General features: G+C 44.6%; 1 protein-coding gene and 1 non-coding gene across 2 annotated transcripts in view; one reads left to right on the top strand and one right to left on the bottom strand.

The window, feature by feature from the left end:
* LOC126470181 (pyruvate dehydrogenase (acetyl-transferring) kinase, mitochondrial) overlaps nucleotides 1–19,096 on the top strand; it is a 375,871-nt gene that overhangs the window by 102,452 nt on the left and 254,323 nt on the right. The gene's annotated exons all lie outside the window — the stretch shown is intronic.
* On the bottom strand, nucleotides 4,342–4,415 carry Trnat-cgu (transfer RNA threonine (anticodon CGU)). Its single transcript has one exon. It is a non-coding gene; the product is annotated as a tRNA-Thr (tRNA).

Below are 19,096 nucleotides of genomic sequence, written 5' to 3'. Positions count from 1 at the left end.
CCTCTGTGAAAGCGGTTTTTATTTTCAGATACAAGGTTTTGCTGTACCCCTCGAGCAGGGGCAGGGTGGCTGTAGTTGGGGCTTCTCATCACGTTTGCTCGGGCTGGGACACATGACCACTCCCCCGTGTAAAACCCCTCTTTTATCCCTCTGTTTTCCATTTGTTAGATATAGATATGGTCTACCCTTTTATGCCTTCTACTGTGTGTGTTTAATTTCCTCGTTTTATAGTTTGATTCCTATGAATGGATCCGTCCACTTTTAGCGGACCCTCTCTCTTCCGCGAATAACTCTGGAATCCCGGGACTGACGAGCTCGCCGTTTAGTCCCCTAATCCCCTCAATCAATCAATCAATCAATCCAATCTGTTAGTAGTGCCACTGCATGGAAAGTCTGAGGCAGAAATGTGACCAGGAATCTGCCCGCAGTTTGTGGAAACCTAGGTGTTTCGCTAGGTTGGTAAAAGCGGCTTTGTACAATAAGCTGTACGTGCATCTTACTCTGGCAGTACCCATGGGTCGAAATGGCAGGTTACTTCATTCTGACGTCATCGTAACTGATACCAACTGCGCCTCTCCACAGCTGCACTGCGTACTGCCGTAGTTTACTGCTTGTAAACGTGGGTCACCGTCAGGGCACGCCTCTGCACCGACATAAACTTTATATGACTCCTGCTTCTTTTCAAAAGAGCTGACCCAACGAAATCTCTCTATAAACACCAGCATGATCCGCGAACGCACCCTGACCTTATCTCCTAGGTAGGCTGAGTGCTGGAGCAATATAAAAGATAATTATACTGTAGTCGGTTGGACCATCACTTTGCAGTCTATTCACAGAGAGCTGGGACGAAACACAGTTTCACGTGGCCGACCACCACCTGTTCCAGTGAAAGCAGGGGGTGCACGCTTAGAATTTGGTCGCCGTGCTGACGTCACAATGATGCGTGTGTCACTCCCGAGAAACCTTGACAAGGATCTTGGGCTGCAATGTATTTAAAAAAAAAAAGCGCAGAAAGCAGACGACATACGAGATTCAAACACAAGCGATTTTAATAACAGTGACAGTTACAATATTGTTAAAGAAACGATAAAACTAAGTTAATTCTGTCGAACCTGAACTATTTTCATTCAGGTTTATAACAAAACTCTCTTCTCTCTCCTATATAATGCAATCTAATTTCCACGTTTGAGTTTCAGCTTTTTCCATCACATGGAGGCCGACACATTTGTTCCACTCCTCTGCAGTCACTGTTCTTACTACTTGTTCTAATAGTTTTTTTGACTTCCGACATTTTGTGTGCGGCTTCATGATGCAACATAGGCTTTGATTGTGACCCAAACTAACTCGATGGCGTTTATTTCGTACTGGTACGGAAGAATTCTGAGAATAGCTTTCCCTGCATTGTTAGCCATTTCATCTTCCGCATATTCGTTGTGTGCTTCTAAAAAACGGTTCAAATGGCTCTGAGCACTATGGGACTTAACATCTATGGTCATCAGTCCCCTAGAACTTAGAACTACTTAAATCTAACTAACCTAAGGACATCACACAACACCCAGTCATCACGTTGTGTGCTTCTGTTTTTAACGATTTCTCATAGTTCGTCTTTCAACATACCGTCTTCAAAAGCGATATTTTTAGATTTTAGCCATTCTGAGTTTCTGCCGGCGTATACAATGTTCAAATAACTTACGGGAATACAGTCGGAACCCGGGTGACGTCGTCGACAATCGCAGGTATATCGACGGTTGTGGATGACGTGGCCCGGCTGCATTCCCCTGCGTTGTTTCGTTTTATTGGAAGTCCCATTAGGAACATTTTCTTCTCGAAGAGTATGGTACGGCTCGTTATCAAGATCAATAATTGCGTTTTCGTAAAGCCGAGGAAGATTGTCTTGAAAATAGAAAAAAGAAAAAGAATAGCTATTGGATGGGCTCAGAAACAGTGAATGTTGAAAGTGAGTAGAAACACTGATGTTCACGCTAATAATCAAAAACTGGTCTTTCAGACATAATGAACTTCACAATCGTATTCTAAGATCACCGCCGTATAACACCACACAATAGAACGTTCGCAACGGATGCGGCCACATTAAGCGCGCGCTCCTTGTATTCTTCACTCGTCGACAGCAGCGCTGTGTTCACGCGCAGCCGTCTCTCGTTTCGGTATGTTGTTTTTATAGATACTGTTCTTTCCATCCTCCTGAGAAACAGCTCAACCAAGGGCCTACAGTTTAATAAGTAATCCGAATCTCAGTACGAATTCATGCAGTGTGAGCAAAACTTTACTACGTTAACTAATTCTTATGTTGCTTCTTTGTAGAGCAACGTAATATTGTGTATGCCCTACAGATTTAATTTATTTAATTAACCAGTGTCCGGCTTGCAGTTCCATAATCAGACTTTAACTGACTATCGTCGTCAAATAAGTTACCTTTGAAGATGCAGTAGTAATGCAATTAAAAAAAAAGTTACTGTTCAACTTTTAACCTTTTTTAACTTGCATTACCACTGCACTGTCAAAGATGAGATTTACTCTGTTCGTGCCTCATTCTCGATGAATAACATCTTATCCAATGTTGTTTACAAATATTATAACTTTTTTGACTACGATAGTCAGTTGAAGTCTGATGACCTTGTAAACCGAAAACTGGTTAAGTAAATAAATTAATCTTGTAGAACACATATAATACTGCGTTTTTAATTTACAATACAGAATTTTGTTGGTGGTTCTAAACTACACAGGGTAGTATTGTCGTAGCGATGAGATTTGCACTCTGCAGCGGAGTGTGCGCTGATATGAAACTTCCTGGCAGATTAAAACTGTGTGCCGGACCGAGACTCGAACTCGGGACCTTTGCCTTTCGCAGGCAAGTGCTCTACCATCAGAGCTATCCAAGCACGACTCACGCCCCGTCCTCACAGCTTTACTTCTGCCAGCATCTCGTCTCCTACCTTCCAAACTTTACAGAGGCTCTCCTGCGAAACCTTGCAGAACTAGCACTCCTGAAAGAAAGGATATTGCGGAGACATGGCTTAGCCACAGCCTAGGCCCTAGGGAATGTTTCCAGAACGAGATTTTCACTCTTCAGCGGAGCACTTGCCCGCGAAAGGCAAAGGTGCCGAGTTCGAGTCTCGGTCCGGCACACAGTTTTAATCTACCAGGAAGTTTCAGCTTAGACAATAATCGCTTTCAGTGTAGCGAGTAAAAGCTTGCCTAGAATGTCAGGGCGACGTAGCCTGCGCCATGGTTAACAGAGTGGATTCGTATTCGTGAGGCTGGCTGTTACATCTCCGTTCGGCCTTCCAGATTGTAGTTTTCAGTGGTTTCTTAGGAGTGCTTAACACGAATTCTGGAATGGTTCGTTTGAAAAGGTCACAACCGATTGACAGGGGTGGACAAAAATATGGAAGCACCACAAATACTACACATTTCCATGTCTAATACGGTGTAGGGAAACCGTTGGAATTCAAAGCAGCTTCCAGTCGTGTCTGAATGGATAAATACTGGTCCTATAATGTTTTCAAGGAGAATTTTGTACTATTCTTACTGCAAAATAGTGGCAACTTCAGGTAACGACGATGGAAGTGGGTAGTGATCACGCACCCTTGTCTCCAAAGTAGACTGCAAAGGCTCAGTAATATTGAGATCTGGTGAATGTGGTGGCCAGGTCAGATCTGAAAATTCATCTTCGTCGTCATAAAACCAGTCCTGGACGATGTGATCGCTGTGAACAGGGGCCCTGTCGTCTTGGAACACAGCATCACCATTGGGGGAAAAACATTGTACCATAAGATGGATCTGATCAGCCAAAATGTTCGTATAATCCTTGGTAGCAATGCGACCATGCTGAGTAACAATGGGGTCCATGGAATACCACGATATGGCTTCGAAATCATGAGCAAATCCGCACCATGTATCCATCTTGGAACGTAAATCCGGCTAGAAGTTGGAAACAGTGTGAAGCTAGACTTACCTGACCACATGGCATTCTTCGATTGCTCAATAGTCCAGGTTTTATGGCATCGGCGCAACGTTTTCCTGATGAGTGGTTTTGGCATTCCAGTTCGCCCTGCTCTTACCTGCCTATGGGGCTCTCTTTGTTTTTTGTTTTTGTTTAGACAGTGTTGGGGAGTGTGACATTCAGCACTGCAGTGACTTTTGAAGCTGCCGTCATCTTATTTTTCGTCACAGTCCTCTTCAATGACCGTCCGCCACGATCACTCAACACACTCTTTCGTCCGGGTTGCGACTTAGCTGATAATGAAATGATAATTAAATGGACACCGTAGCTGCAAACAGGCGTCGATATACTTCATTGGGGACGTGTTGAAAATGTGTGCCCCCGACCGGGACTCGAACCCGGGATCTCCTGCTTACGTGGCAGACGCTCTACCCATCTGAGCCACCGAGGGCACAGAGGATAGTGCGCCTGCAGGGACTTATCCCTTGCACGCTCCCCGTGAGGCCCACATTGCCAACATGTCCACACCACTACATTCGTAGTGCGCCTAATAGATGTTTGTCCATCATACTCATTACTCGTGGCAGATTAATCTACTAATTATCATTTAATTTCTAGCAAAGCTGCATGGTCATCAACGGTAACTGCTCTTTCGGGAACAGATACTACCGTCATATATAGTTAACTGATGTTTTCCGCTTTCCCTATATGTGGCATAAATCTGCGATACGGCACCTTTTGAAACACCAAAAACTTCGGCTATCTTGGTTATGGAAGCACGCACCATACTAGAACCAACATTTTGCCCACGTTCGAATTCACGTAGCTCCTACTTAATGCAATCACAACTACACAGAACACTTTTCTGACCACGATTGACCCTTGCGACGTATTGAGGGCACTGCACAGGTGCCGTTCGTGTTCAGAGCACCCTGCAGGCTTAGCTGGCATCTACATTTGTCTTCAAGCATGCATTTCTCGCACTGTGGCCGTATTTTTGTCCAGCTTCACCATCCTTTTCCTGTCCGGGCTTGGGTTCCGTCAGTGGTAACCTCACATTCGGATTTACGCTGAACAGTAGAAAACGTGGGTAAATTAAGTTGATGAGATTGAATGGAGGGAAATAGCCTGTGACATTCACAGACAGCGTTCAGTGGCCTGAATCCAATGAAATAATTGAATATCAAGGTCTAACCTTCCAAAGAATATAGAGTAAAACGAACACATATAGTAGGTAGGGCGTATGTAACGCTGATTTAACGGGAGCCTTCCGGAAAGTGCGCCGCCCGCAAATGCAAAAGAGAGAGCGGACAGGGAACAGCGACTATGGCTGCTGCTCGAGTACTTGGGTTGCTAATCAGATTGGAGTCCCATTCGTTCAGAACCAATCTTATTCAGATGCCGAGAGACTCTTTCGAAGGAATATTACGTTCTTTTGGCCAAGGACCGTTTCTGAGTATGGAGAACCAACAACGGACGTGACTGCCTCGCTACCGAGCGAGATGATGCAATGGACGCGCTGTGGAGGTCAGCAGCGTTGAAATCGCCTCCCAGCCCTTCTAGTTTAAACTTCACGCTGTTTCCCTAAATCAGTGCAGGCGGTTGCCGTGATGACCATGGGCGCTTCCTTTCTCCATCAGTCCCTAACCAAGCTAGTTTTCTTTTTCACCACGTCGAAGTAGACGTTTACGTTATCTCTTCCTTTCGAGCTACGCGCCTCCAAATCACGAGTTGAGCGTGTTACTGACGCTCTGCCTTGGTCGAACACAGAGCGCTAATATAAGCAAAACAGATAACCAGCATGACGTGACTCACGGCAAAGGTGTTGAATTATTACAACATCCGCTGCGGCCAACTCTGATCTCCACTTACGTCATCGTGCTGCCTACCTTCCTATCGCGTATACCACGAGTCTTTTAGATCTTTGTGATGTGCCGTTTGCCCCTCTTTTTCAGCTGTCACTCAAGGGCAGTGGCCTATGAACGGATGTGGCAGTGGGAGACAGGGTGTGCCGTGTCACATTGATCGCTCCGAGAGCACGTTGAAGCCTCACTGTGACGCAGCTTCTGACGTTTCCACAATCCTGAACGAAAAGTGAATGGCCGGTCACGGTTCTGGCCGCAGATGTGCTACGTCCACATTCTCGAGGCTTCAGGTTCGGTCACCAATCTGGTGAATCTGATAATTTTACGTCATATTATTTGTTGCGTAGAGGATCGCCTTAGGTACATTGGTGGCGAGCTAAGTATTCCAGAATGAAACTGCCTTTCAAGAGAGTAATTTACGTTGAGTTAACCTCTATTGGGGATTAAACGTGTGTTCCGGAACGTGAACTCGTTTCTTTGTTGCTCACAGACAACGTTTTATCATTCCTGATCCATACGGGCGCAACTCATGGACGTATTCTACTGTTTAATGTACCACTACCTCTCTTCTACGTTTGTAAAATTCACAGGAGCTCTCTTGGTTACCTTGTTGTATTAATACCACTGAGGATGAGAGAGAGAGAGAGAGAGAGAGAGAGAGAGAGAGGGGGGGGGGGCTACTAGAAACCATTTCAAAAATCCTGCCACAGGCTTAGTTAATGTGCAGAGAAATTGATTTGTGCCCAGCCTCGCAGAAATCCACGAATTTAACCGATGTAACGCAGTGGTGAAGGGTTTGACTCTTCGTCTTGTTCTCGCAGTCGAGATAAGCGGTGTGTAAAGCCCCATCTGATCACACAAATTTAGGTTGTCTCTGATATCTCTAAATTTTAATTATTTTTTATGTGAAAAAGTTATTTACAAAACGCAAGAAAATATGATAAGGATGATACGATGAGTCGATAAGTATGGAGACTTCTGGAGTACCTAGTAGCCTGTGAGGCTATTATGCCTCACGTGGCCTGTCCGTGGTTGGTTGGTTAAATGTAGACCATATATTCCTTCTTCAAAGTAAGCCCCTCTAATTTAAGTGAGCGCTCTCTGATACCTTGATAATTCATTGTGGCCGAGTTCCATATCTGGCACCATTTTGCATTGATGTTGAAATTATTCTTCATACCTCGCCGTACTAAGATCAGAACTGAAGCCAGTTTTGAAGAATGCCGTATAGGGTCACGAGCATTGAGAAGCCCTGTGGATGGTTGGAGTAATGTAACATTTTCTGTTACCACATCTGGGCTGTGAATGTGTGATGCTAGTATAAGTGTGCCACGATGATAAAGGGTTTTATTTCAGTGTTAATTCTCATACATTAACATCATTGTTGGCATAGCGGCTGTTTTATCAGGATGGAGAGCAATATTCACAGACGGGTTAAATGCTAAGGTGATAGCTGCAATACGGAGATGGAGCGGCATTTGCCAGTTTCCTTGTGATGACGTCCTACGTTTTAAATTTGTGATTGTTATTTATCAAACACATTTGCAATTGAAAGTTATACAAAATATATTTAAACTTCGCAACGTTGACGGAATCACGGGAATGCATTCGTTTAAGTTGAAAGTAATAATGATTTTCTTCACACTGCAATTGAGTGATCTCCTTTTTTTTGTTCTCGTAACACCATCGACTTCGACGCTACTAGCCCATTATTCAAAATGGTTCAAATAGCTCTGAGCAGTATGGGACTTAACATCTGAGGTCATCAGTCCCCTAGAACTTAGAACTACTTAGACCTAACTAACCTAAGGACATCACACACATCCATGCCCCAGGCAGGATACGAACCTGCGACCGTAGCGGTCGCGCGGTTCCAGACTGAAGCGCCTAGAACCGCTCGGCCACAACGGCCGGCCCCCTTATTCAGATATACCGGATTCATGTCACAGGTGCATGTGAAGATCGTGTTAGTAGCCTCGAAATCTATTATGGTGTAATAAAAAAAATGATCATTTAATTGTAGTGCGAGGCAAATTGATATTTACTCTCAACCTACACCAAGATATTCAGGCTTAAAATATGTTTTACATTTTTTTCTGACACAAGCTCAGCTTCAGTTGTTAACTTGTTATTCTATTGTTCAAGTGGAATTACACATATTTCTTTCGCAGGTGAATTTAAACAAAATCTCCACGTCTCGTAAAAACATTCTCGGTTTCTAGATCCTTGGCTTTGATATTTTGTCTTCTATGAAAGATATATTACAGCAAATGCTAGGTAATCGGCTTTGCAAATAGTGGTGCCAGTCCTATAATTGGTGTGCAAAGCACAGAGTACTGGAGCCAATATACAACATTGAGACACGCCCATTTTTACTGTGAAAGATTTAGTTTGCTGTAGCCAATGCTGAGCTCGGTAGAACGATTTATAGGAATGTTCTTCATGAGAGTCGTCAATGTTTTGCTTGTTACACACCTTCTGAGTTGAACTAAGGATCCATCCAACGAAAAGCGTTCATACGTTGCATATAGATCGTTATGTCATTTTAGCTTCTTCTGGTGTTCGGATGTCAGTGTCAGTGCATTTGAGACGAATGTCAGGTGATTTCTTTGAAAACGGTAGGACCAATTACCTTCCCAATAATTGTCGAAACCGAGCCTCTGCTCTGAATTTAATGATTTTCTCGTCGACTGGACTTTAAAACCTAATCCTTCTTCCTTTGATCGTCCCTTCACATTCGGGTGCTGCTAGCGCCCGTTTGACGGCGTTGGTGCAGCGTATATGTACTGTAGCGATATTCCTATGCAGGTATATAAGGACCGAGATGTAGGCAAGGGATCACTGTGGCATTCGTGTGTGTCTGATTTACGTGCGGTAAATGCGGATACGTGAACTTAGACGAAGTTATTACCAAATGCGTCCAAACACCACCAACGTGCTGTTACTCTTTTCGTGGCCGCCGAAGGACAAATAGCGAAAGACATCCATCGGAGAATGAAGAATGTGTATGGGGCAGCATGTCTGCCGAAAAGTGAAGTTCCTTGCTGGTCGCGATTCGACACAAGACGCCGGTCGATCTGGGAGGCCAACCTCGACTGCGAGACTAAAGTGAGCACCCGCTCAATAGTCCTGATCTCTCCTCATGCAAGTATATCGCCTCCGATCCCTTAAAAAACACCTCGAAGGGTCGACGGTTGGAGTCGGACGAGGATGTGCTGCAGGCAGTTACGGACTTCTGCACGGGCCAGGACACGGCGTTTTACAAACCGGGACTATTCAACCTGGTGCGTCGGTGGGATGATTGCCTTAATGCTCAGTGCTCACAGCGATTGACATATCGATTCTGAATTGTACGGCTTTCGAACAGAAGCTTTGTGATCGCCTCTTATACTTAGGACCAGGAAGAAACAGTTTACTTCTTCCACGTTTGTAGCGAAAATCCCTTCTCAGTTGATTCGAGTTGTGTGTCGCGAGAGTACTAGTATTCGCATGCTGGACAGAAATAAGCACTGACTCTCTTGAACATAACCCCGACCCCAGATAACACTACAGCTCTCTCTCTCTTTGCGCCATGTTAGTTTTGTCATTACAATTTGTTAGTGGCCGTTATCTGCGATGTAATTTGTGCTCTACTTATCGGTAATCGGTGTGTGTGTGTAATGTGGACGTTGTTGGGTTCACTGCTAAAGATAAGCTTTCACTTCCCTTGTGTACATACATGTAACTAGTTGTAGCTTTTATCATGTCGCATATTTTGCGTACTTTTTTCTCTCTGTATCTGCCAGTAAGTATTGCGGACAGCTATTGAAACATCCGCTGGTGTCTGGGAGAACATAATGCTAATTATGAAAAAAAATACATTTATTGCCGTTTAGAAACAATTTACGTGGTTACTTTGTGTTTGTCGACTTAAAATGCCATCAAAGATGAAGGGCTGACAATCACAACTGCTGACTGAGTGCAGAACAGTTAGAGATGTTATACAGTAACCAAAGCAACGTTAGTTCAGAAACCAATGATTATATATTTTATAGACTCTATATAATTGTGAAAAGAAATTGCTACCGTTTGAAGGCTAGGTTAATCTTCTCCTTTTCTATTTTCTCATTTCATACACATAAATGAAGTTAAAGTGACAATTCTTAGTTAATATGAATATCGATTTATTGTTGATGTAAGGGGGAATAGTGAGTGCTATTGTGATCATTTGAAAGAATTGTTTGCGAATGAAAGAAGCTAAAGTTGATCCGTTGTAACCAATAGACAATATTTATCATTGTTCTTTCTGGAAGATGTTATAGTTAGCTAAGAGGAAAAATGAAACTGCAGTTTCCTCTACAAAAGTGCAATACTCTCTATACAGTTAAGTTCAAATTTGACGCGGCTGGAAAAGCTATAAATTAATTAGCAAATAAATACAGTACTTAAGCTAACCTTTTAGTTACCAGATTTGTTTTTCTTTTCGAAATTAAATGTTCATTATTTCAAGGAAAAGGTTTATTCTCTCGTGGCTTCACTGAAAACAGTGCTACTTCGTTCATTCATACATTCTCGTTTTTTCAAGCTACCAACTTGCTTACACGTGGTAATCCAGCTTCCGTTGACTATGATAAAAACAGAAATAACTGTAAGAAAGACAACTAGCCTAAGTAAATATTTAGTAATTTCTGTTTATATAATACCTTTGTGTGTTGAACTTCGTTTTAACATGTATCCATGCTCCACAGTTTGAAGAGCATTTATGTGGTAAAACGCGTTACTCTTCTTTGGATCTTCTTTATCTCCTCTACTAATTATATCTTTTAAGGGTCTCAGACCGACGGGCAGTCCAAAGAATAGGTCCAACGAGGGTTTTGTACACTGTTTCTTTCGTGATTGAGTAATGTTTCCTTAGACCAAATATGACCTGAGTTCAGAGAAATATTGTCGACAGCAAGTGCGAGATTTATAGCAAATAAATTAACGAAAGACGGAGCTAATCCCCCATGGTTTACAAAACAGGTTAGAAAACTGTTGCAGAAACAACGAAAAAAGCATGCCAAATTTAACGCAAAATCCCCAAGCCCGGCGTTGCAGAAACTCAAAATTTAGCCCGGACTTCAATACTAGATGCTTGCAGTACTTTACACAACGAAGCTTTGTCTCGAAACCCGGCAGAAAATGCAAAGATTCTGGTCGTATGAAAAGTATTGTAGCGGCGAGACACGATGAATGCCTTCTGTGAGCGATAGCAATGGAAATACTATCGATGACAGTGTTGCTAAAGCAGAGTTACTAAACACAGCCTTCCGAAATTCCTTCACCAAAGACGACGAAGTAACTATTCCAGAATTCGAATCAAGAACAGCTGCTAACATAAGTAACGTAGAAGTATATATCCTTGGAGTAGCGAAGCAATTTAAGTCACTTATAAAAAAAGCAAGTGTTCCTGTCCAGATTGTACACCAATTAGGTTCCTTTCAGAGTATCCTGATGCATTGGATCCATACTTAACAATAATAAAAACCTGCTTGCTCGACGAAAGAGCCACACCCAAAGACTGGAAAGTTGCACAGGTCACATCAATATTCAAGAAAGGTAAAAGGAGTTATCCATTAAATTACGTTCCCATATCATTAACGTCGATATGCAGCAGGCTTTTGGAACATATATTTCGTTCGAACGTTATGAATTACCTCAAAGACAACGGTGTAATGACACTTAGTCAACATGGACATAGAAAACATCATTCTTGTGAAATACAACTAGCCCTTTACTCACACGAAGTGTAGAGTGCTATCGATAAGGGATTTCTTATTGATTCCGTGTTTCTAGATCTCCAGAAGGCCTTTGACACCGCACTTCATAAGCTGCTTGTAATCAAATTGCGTGCCTATGGAAGATCGCCTCAGTTATGTGACTGGATTCGTGATTTCCTGTCACAGGTGTCACAGTCCGTAGTAACTGACGGAAAGTCTTAGAGTAAAAATAATTGATTTCTGGCGTCCCCCAAGGTATTGTTCTGCTGTTCCTTATCTATATAAACGACTTAGGAGATAATCTGAGGAGCCTTCTTAGGTTGTTTGCAGATGATGTCGTCGTTTATCGTCTAGTAAAGTCATCAGAGAATCAAAATAAGTTGCAAAACTATTAAGATATGATAGCTGTATTGTGCAAAAATTGGCACTTGACCGTAATTAATGGAAAGTGTGAGGTCATCCACATGAGTGCTAAAAGGAATTCGTTCAACTTCGGTTTCGGGATAAATCAATCAAATGTAAAGGCCGTAAATTCAACTAAATACCTAGGGATTACAATTACGAACAACGTAAAATGGAAAGAACACACAGAAAATGTTGTGGAGAAGGTGATCCAAAGACTGGGTTTTGTTGGCAGAACACTTACAAGATGCAACAGATCTACTAAAGAGACTGCCAACACTACGCTTGCCTGTCCTCTGTGGAGTACTTCTGCGCGATGTGGGATGCTTGCCAGATAGGGTTAGCGGAGTACATCGAGAAAGTTCAAGGAAGGACAGCATGTTGTGTATTATCAAGAAATAGGGGAGAGTGTGTCACTGACATGATACAGGATTTGGGGTGGTCATCAATAAAACAAAGATATTTTTCGTTGCGGTGGGATCTCCTCACGAAATTCAATCACCCAACTTCTCTCCCAAATGCGAAAATATTTTGTTGATGCCGACGTACATAGAGTGAAACTATCATCATAATAAAATAAGGGAAATCAGTGCTCGCACAGAAAGATGTTTTTTTTTCCGCGCGCTGTTTGAGAGTGGACCAATAGAGAACTATTGTAAAGGTGGATCGATGCCTCTGCCAGTCACTTTAGTGTGATTTGCAGAGTAGCCACGTAGATAAAGGATTCTCCCAATGAAACTCAATCTGATTTCTGCTTTGATACAACTAGTTTCATGCGGACGCCCCACTAGAGATCGCTCAAGACGCATACTACTACATATTCTATGGTTGTCAGTGTGTCCAGTCTCTACACAAACCTTAGATCATACACAGATCTTCCTGGAAATAGCGTAACTTCTGATAATAAATATAGGGTTACTCAAAAGTACCTCTGGGGTTTCAGAACACGACTGTGCGAAGACTACAAGAAGTACAGAAAAACGATACATGTCAGTGGACAGTGCATCTCTCCAAGTTTAGATTCGCAATATGCTCCGTGACGTAGGTGCGCAAGGGCACACTAGCAAATGAGAATACGTACACAAATCATCCGCTCCGTGCTGTCGTGTCGAATTAGTTCGCGCCTACAGAGAAGCAACCCAGTAAACAGATTTCCAAAGCGGGCTGCTGTCGTTGCCGCTTCAGTGAAATGCGTGCTTGTGCTCAACCGTCCGTACTGACGTTACGAAATTTCATTCGCAAATCGCGAATCTAAATTGATTTCAGTTGTATTATCTATCGGTGACGCGTGAAAATTCGTGCCGCTCAGGGACTCCCACTTAACGCGAACGGTCGCCTTAACCACTTCGGCTATCGGAGCACGGCTCCAGGACCGACCCAAGTCTCCATACGTCACACTTGTCCTTATCTCCTAATGCTCGCACCACACTGTATGATTCCCGCCACAAAGGGACATTCCATGTGATCGTCGTTTTAACCCGTCGAGGCATGTAATGTGTCTGAAGGAACGTAATATAACGCAGATTGTCAACGCATACGCTTTACAATAACATAATACATGCCTCGACGGTCTTTCTCCGGTGGTAATTACATAGTTTGTGTGCGAGCATTAGGAGATGTGGATACGTGTGACATGTGGCGGTTTGGGTCGGTTCAGGAGGCGTGCACAGATAGCCGAAGAGGTTAAGGCAATGACCACTCGCGTTAAGGGGGAAATCCGGGTTGGAGTCCCGGTCCGACACAAATTTTCATATGTCACCGATAAACTGTACAGCTGAAATCAATTTAGGTTCGCAATTTGCAAATCAAATTTCGTAATATTTAATGAGCAGCTGTGGATCGTCACACTGTGACTGTTCCTTTAGACCTGCATGCATGTCTGAAAGAACATTGTATAACGTGCATTTTCAGCACAGATGCTGTACAATGACATAATGAAGTATTGGCGTTTGCCACGCCACAAGTGGTTCCCATATGGAGCACTTTTAATGTGAATTAAAAACTGGAAGAGATGCCCTATCGACTGGTATGTGTCTATTTTCTGTATGTCGCGGAGTGGTCTTCTGAAACACAAGAGGAAATTGCGATTACCCTGTAATTTATAAAATAGTTGCATAACATCAAAAAGTTCTCTTCCCTTCTTTACCGTAGACATTGTTGGACTGGCGTGTGAGTTCTCAGAACTTCGGTGTTTTGTTTTCAGCCTGGCGAGCTGGGAGTGATGTGCATGACCCAGCTTCCTGGGAGTGCTTTGCTGGCGCGCCTGCAGCCTTGCATTTGTGTAGTGGCGTAGCCTTTGCTAAGGGCAAACAGTTGATACCGTTTGCGAGGCTACTCGCGGCCCTGGCCGCTTTCTGTCCGCTTGTAAGCGGATAGCCCGGAGGCCGTAAACTGTGCAATTGTCCCACTTGCCTCATAGGTCTTAATTACAAAGGAAATTAAACGAAATAATTTGCAATAGTTGCGTAAACTAACGCCGTAACTTGTTTTTCTTCTTCTTCAGAATCCTACTGTTCGTGTCTGCTTCCGTTGCCAGCCACGCCAGAACTTGATATGTTATGTAGACAATCCTACGACCATACTTCTGTTATCACTAATATTTTACTGACGTTCGATGCAGCCAGTAGTGTTCTTAGGTGCGTTGTGTGTTCCCCCCTCTCGCCATGTGAAGATACGTCCAAAACTGTCGAACATGATTGTTTTGGTATTCCAGATCTTAAGGTGTGGAGAGACACAATGTTCCACGGGCGCACTGACCGCTAAATCTCTGAACACGGTACAGTCACAAGATAACACTACTGTGACGCTGTACTCCTGGTGTGCGTCTTTCCAGGGATGCATTGGGCCCTGACTTCATTTTTATTGAGGACAATGGGCAACCGCATTGAACACCGCAGATGGAGGTGGTCTTGGAAACAGAGGATATTCGGCGAATGGACTGGCCTGTGAGTTCCCCCGACTTAAATCCCGTCGAGAAAATGTGGGACATGTTCCAAAGATGTATTGCAGCGAATCCATATGTACCAGTTACCACTCAGCATATGAATTCGTGGTGTCTGTTCTTTCATACATGTCCGAGAGAACAGACACCATGCAGAATCCGCAGGTGTGACACTTTACATATAAACTAAAGGTAGAGATGGGAAGAAAGCAAAGGAAAGGGAGAGGAGGGGATCACTGTTGTCAGCTGCGCCGGGACATTACGCGGAATCAGCGGCGACGAGTGAAAATGAATACCTGACCGGGATTCGAACCTGGGCTCTCCTGCTTAATAGGCAGGTGCGTTAACCACAGCGCCATCCAAGACACAGCGTTATCGCAACTGCATGGACTATCTCAGCACGCCTCATGCTCGATCCATATTCTCATTCCAAATTTCGTATAATTGACAAGGCTAGCTGGGCAATGGATCAACCTACAGCGCGGATGCACAAATACGTCCGACCTCCTGTGGGAATCTCAAAGTAGCGAACATGGAGGAAATGGACTGAATCTGCTGATAGGTGGCGCACGGTGGGAATGCGGGTCGACCGAGAGGCGTGCCGAGATAGTCCCTCAGTTGCGATTACGCTGTGTCCTGGATGGCGCAGTAGTTAACGCACCTGCCTAGTAAGCAGGAGATCCCGGGTTCGAATCTCGATCCGTTACACATTTTCACTCGTCGTTGTTGATTTCGCGTAATGTCACGATGCAGCTGACAGCAGTGATCCCCTCCCCTCCCTTTCCTTTCTTCCTTTCGCCACCTTCAATTTGTATCTACCAGCCGGCAGTTACCAACCGTGCTGCTGGAGGAATGGAGTGCCCCACCAAAAGAACTCCTTACCAACCGTCTGGCCAAAGTTGGAGCGTGTTGCAGAGCATCCATTGCCGACTGCGGTGAACCGCCTATTGCAATGTCCAGTGGACCATTGTGAATTGCCGGCCGCGGTGTCCGAGCGGTTCTAGGCGCTTCAGTCCGGAACCGGGCGACTGCTACGGTCGCAGGTTCGAATCCTGCCTCGGGCATGGATGTGTGTGGTGTCCTTAGTTAGGTTTAAGTAGTTCTAACTCTAGGGGACTCATGACCTCAGAAGTTAAGTCCCATAGTGCTCAGCCATTTCAACCATTGTGAATCACGGTGACTTCAGTGTAATTATTGTTTTCGAATAAAAGTCAATTCTGTTCGTGTCTTCTGTATTTCATTTTCACATATAAAAAAAAGTTTTGCATCACCCCTGTTCCCAGAACTCCCGAAGTTGGACGTTGACTGTGGACATTGTATCACAAATACAGTCCCACTGATTACTCAGAAATGTCACTAACCCGCCCAAAGATGTAAACAACCATGCATGAGCAGCGCCTATTAGACGGAGGGGGTCCGACAGGCGATCAGTTCCAGTCATTCCACGAGGAAGGAGGTACACTGCTCGTGTTGTCTGTAGTTCAACCATGCCTAGATGGTCAATACCGCGGTAAGGTCGCGTCCGCATTGTTACTTAGGGCCAGGAAGGGCTCTCAACAGAGGAAGTGTCCAGGTGTCTCGGAGCGAAACAAAGCGATGTTATTCGGACATGGAGGAGATACAGAGAGACAGGAACGGTCGATGACATGCCTCGCTCAGGCCGCCCAAGGGCCACTACTGCAGTGGATGTCTGCTACCTACGGATTATGGCTCGGAGGAACCCTGACAGCAACGCCACCATGTTGAATAATGCTTTTCGTGCAGCCACAGGACGTCATGGTTTCGATTCAAACTGTGCGCAATTGGCTGCATGATGCGCAACTTCACTCCTGACGCCCATGGCGATGTCCATCTTTGCAACCAAGACACCATGCCGGCGGTACAGATGGGCCCAACAACATGCCGAATCGACCGCTCAGGATTGGCATCACGTTCCCTTCACCCAAAAGTGTCGCATATGCCTTCAACCAGGCAATCGTCGTAGACGTGTTTGGAGGCAACCCGGTCAGGCTGAACGCCTTAGACACACTGTCCAGCGATTGCGTCAAGGTGGAGGTTCCCTGCTGTTTTGGGTTGGCGGAAATGATGTTTATGATCTCGATTCCAATTTTCTGTACTAGTTCCGGAATTCTCGAAACAAAGGTAATGCAAAGTCCGCCTGCTTGGCTGAGTGGTAACATGTTTGCCACCGTGCAGGGTGTCCGGGTTCGATTCCCGGCCGCATTGCAGATTTTCTCCACTCGTGGACTGGATATTGTGTTGTCATCATCACCGACATGCAAGTCGCCCAGTGTGGCGTCACCTGCAATAAAACTTGCATCCGGCGGCGGACTTCCACGGGCTGGGTCTACCGGGCATCAGTGCCACACGATCTACTTCTGTCCTTAAGTTTTGCACGCCACTGTGCATTAAAATGCCAGTCCACACAGTCCTTATACTGAGTGACCTCTTTAGAAAAATTAAGTAATATGCTGTCAGATTGTGTTTAATAATATGATCATAATGAGTGCATTATTCTTTAAGCACTCAGATTATGTAACTGTGTAATGTCACTGAATCACGTTTTATGTGTTCGGTCTGAAAGCCAGGATAATAGCTTGTCGTTTGAATTTTTATGTCTCCATTGGCATCATGATAACCGCTGAATCATCTACGTGTTCTTGTATTTATCAATCCTTTGGTTATACTACAATGCAGCAGTTGGTAAAATGCTAGATTTTAAGCTAATTTTCGGGAACCTTATGTCACTTCCGTCAAGATACCGACGAGTCGACGACCTTCCTCGCGACGTCGGTATCCTTAACCGAGTTAATGCAGTCATTTTACTCACGCTCATTGTCGTAAATAAAGCGATTTGCGCACGATATGCTACACTATATGATCAAAAGTAACCGGACACCCCCAAATCATACGGTTTTCATATTAGGTGCATTGTGCTGCCATCTACTGCCAGGTACTCCATATCAACGACCTCAGTAGTCATCAGACATCGTGAGAGAGCAGAATGGTACGCTCCGCGGAACTCACGGACTTCGAACGTGGTCAAGTGATTCGGTGTCACTTGTGTCATACGTCTGTACGCGAGATGTCCACTCTCCTAAACTTCACTAGGTCTACTGTTTCCAATGTGATAGTGAAGTGGAAACGTGAAAAGACACGTACAGCACAAAAGCTTACAGGCCGACCTCGTCTGTTGACTGACAGAGACCGCAGACGGTTGAAGAGGGTCGTAATGTGTAATAGGCAGACATCTATCCAGACCATCATGCAGGAATTACAAACTGCATCAGGATTCACTGCAAGTACTATGACAGTTAGGTGGGAGCTGAGAACTTTTATTTCATGGTCGAGCGGCTGCTCATAAGCCACACATCACGCCAGTAAATGCCAAACGACGCCTCGCTTGGCGTAAGGAGCGTAAACGTTGGACGACTGAACAGTGGAAAAACGTTATGTGGAGTGACGAATCACTGTACACAATGTGGCGATCCGATGGCGGGGTATGGGTATGGCAAATGCCCGGTGCACGTCATCTGCAATCATGTGTAGTGCCAATAGTAAAATTCGGAGGCGGTAGTGTTATGGTGTGGTTGTGTTTTTCATGGAGGGGGGCTTGCACCACTTGTTTTGAATGGCACCATCACAGCACAGGCCTACATTGAGGCTTTAAGCACCTTCTTGCTTCCCACTGTTGAAGAGCAATTCGGGGATGGCAATTGCATCTTTCAACATGATCGAGCACCTGTTCATAATGCACGGCCTGTGGCGGAGTAGTTACATGACAATAACATCTCTGTAATGGACTGGCCTGCACAGAGTCCTGACCTGAATCATATAGAACACCTGTGGGATGTTTTGGAACGCCGAATTCGTGCCAGGCCTCACCGAGCGACATCGATACCTCTCCTCAGTGCAGCACTCCGTGAAGAATGGGCTGCCATTCCCCAAGAAATCTTCCAGCACCTTATTGAACGTATGCCTGTGAGTGAGTGTAGAAGCTGTCATCAAGGCTAAGGGTGGGCCAACACCATGTTGAATTCGAGCGTTACCGATGGAGGGCGCCACCAACTTTATAAGTCATTTTCAGCCAGGTGTCCGGATACTTCTGATCACAGTGTACCAACAACTGCCGCCAGAGAGCGCTGTGGTCGGAAATAAAGATGAGATGTGGCAGATTGTTTCAGAG

Source organism: Schistocerca serialis, chromosome 3, assembly GCF_023864345.2.
Source record: "Schistocerca serialis cubense isolate TAMUIC-IGC-003099 chromosome 3, iqSchSeri2.2, whole genome shotgun sequence".
NCBI classification, from domain to species: domain Eukaryota; kingdom Metazoa; phylum Arthropoda; class Insecta; order Orthoptera; family Acrididae; genus Schistocerca; species Schistocerca serialis.
Note: the sequence above shows the minus strand (reverse complement) of the source record. Positions and strands in the feature narration are given on the sequence as shown.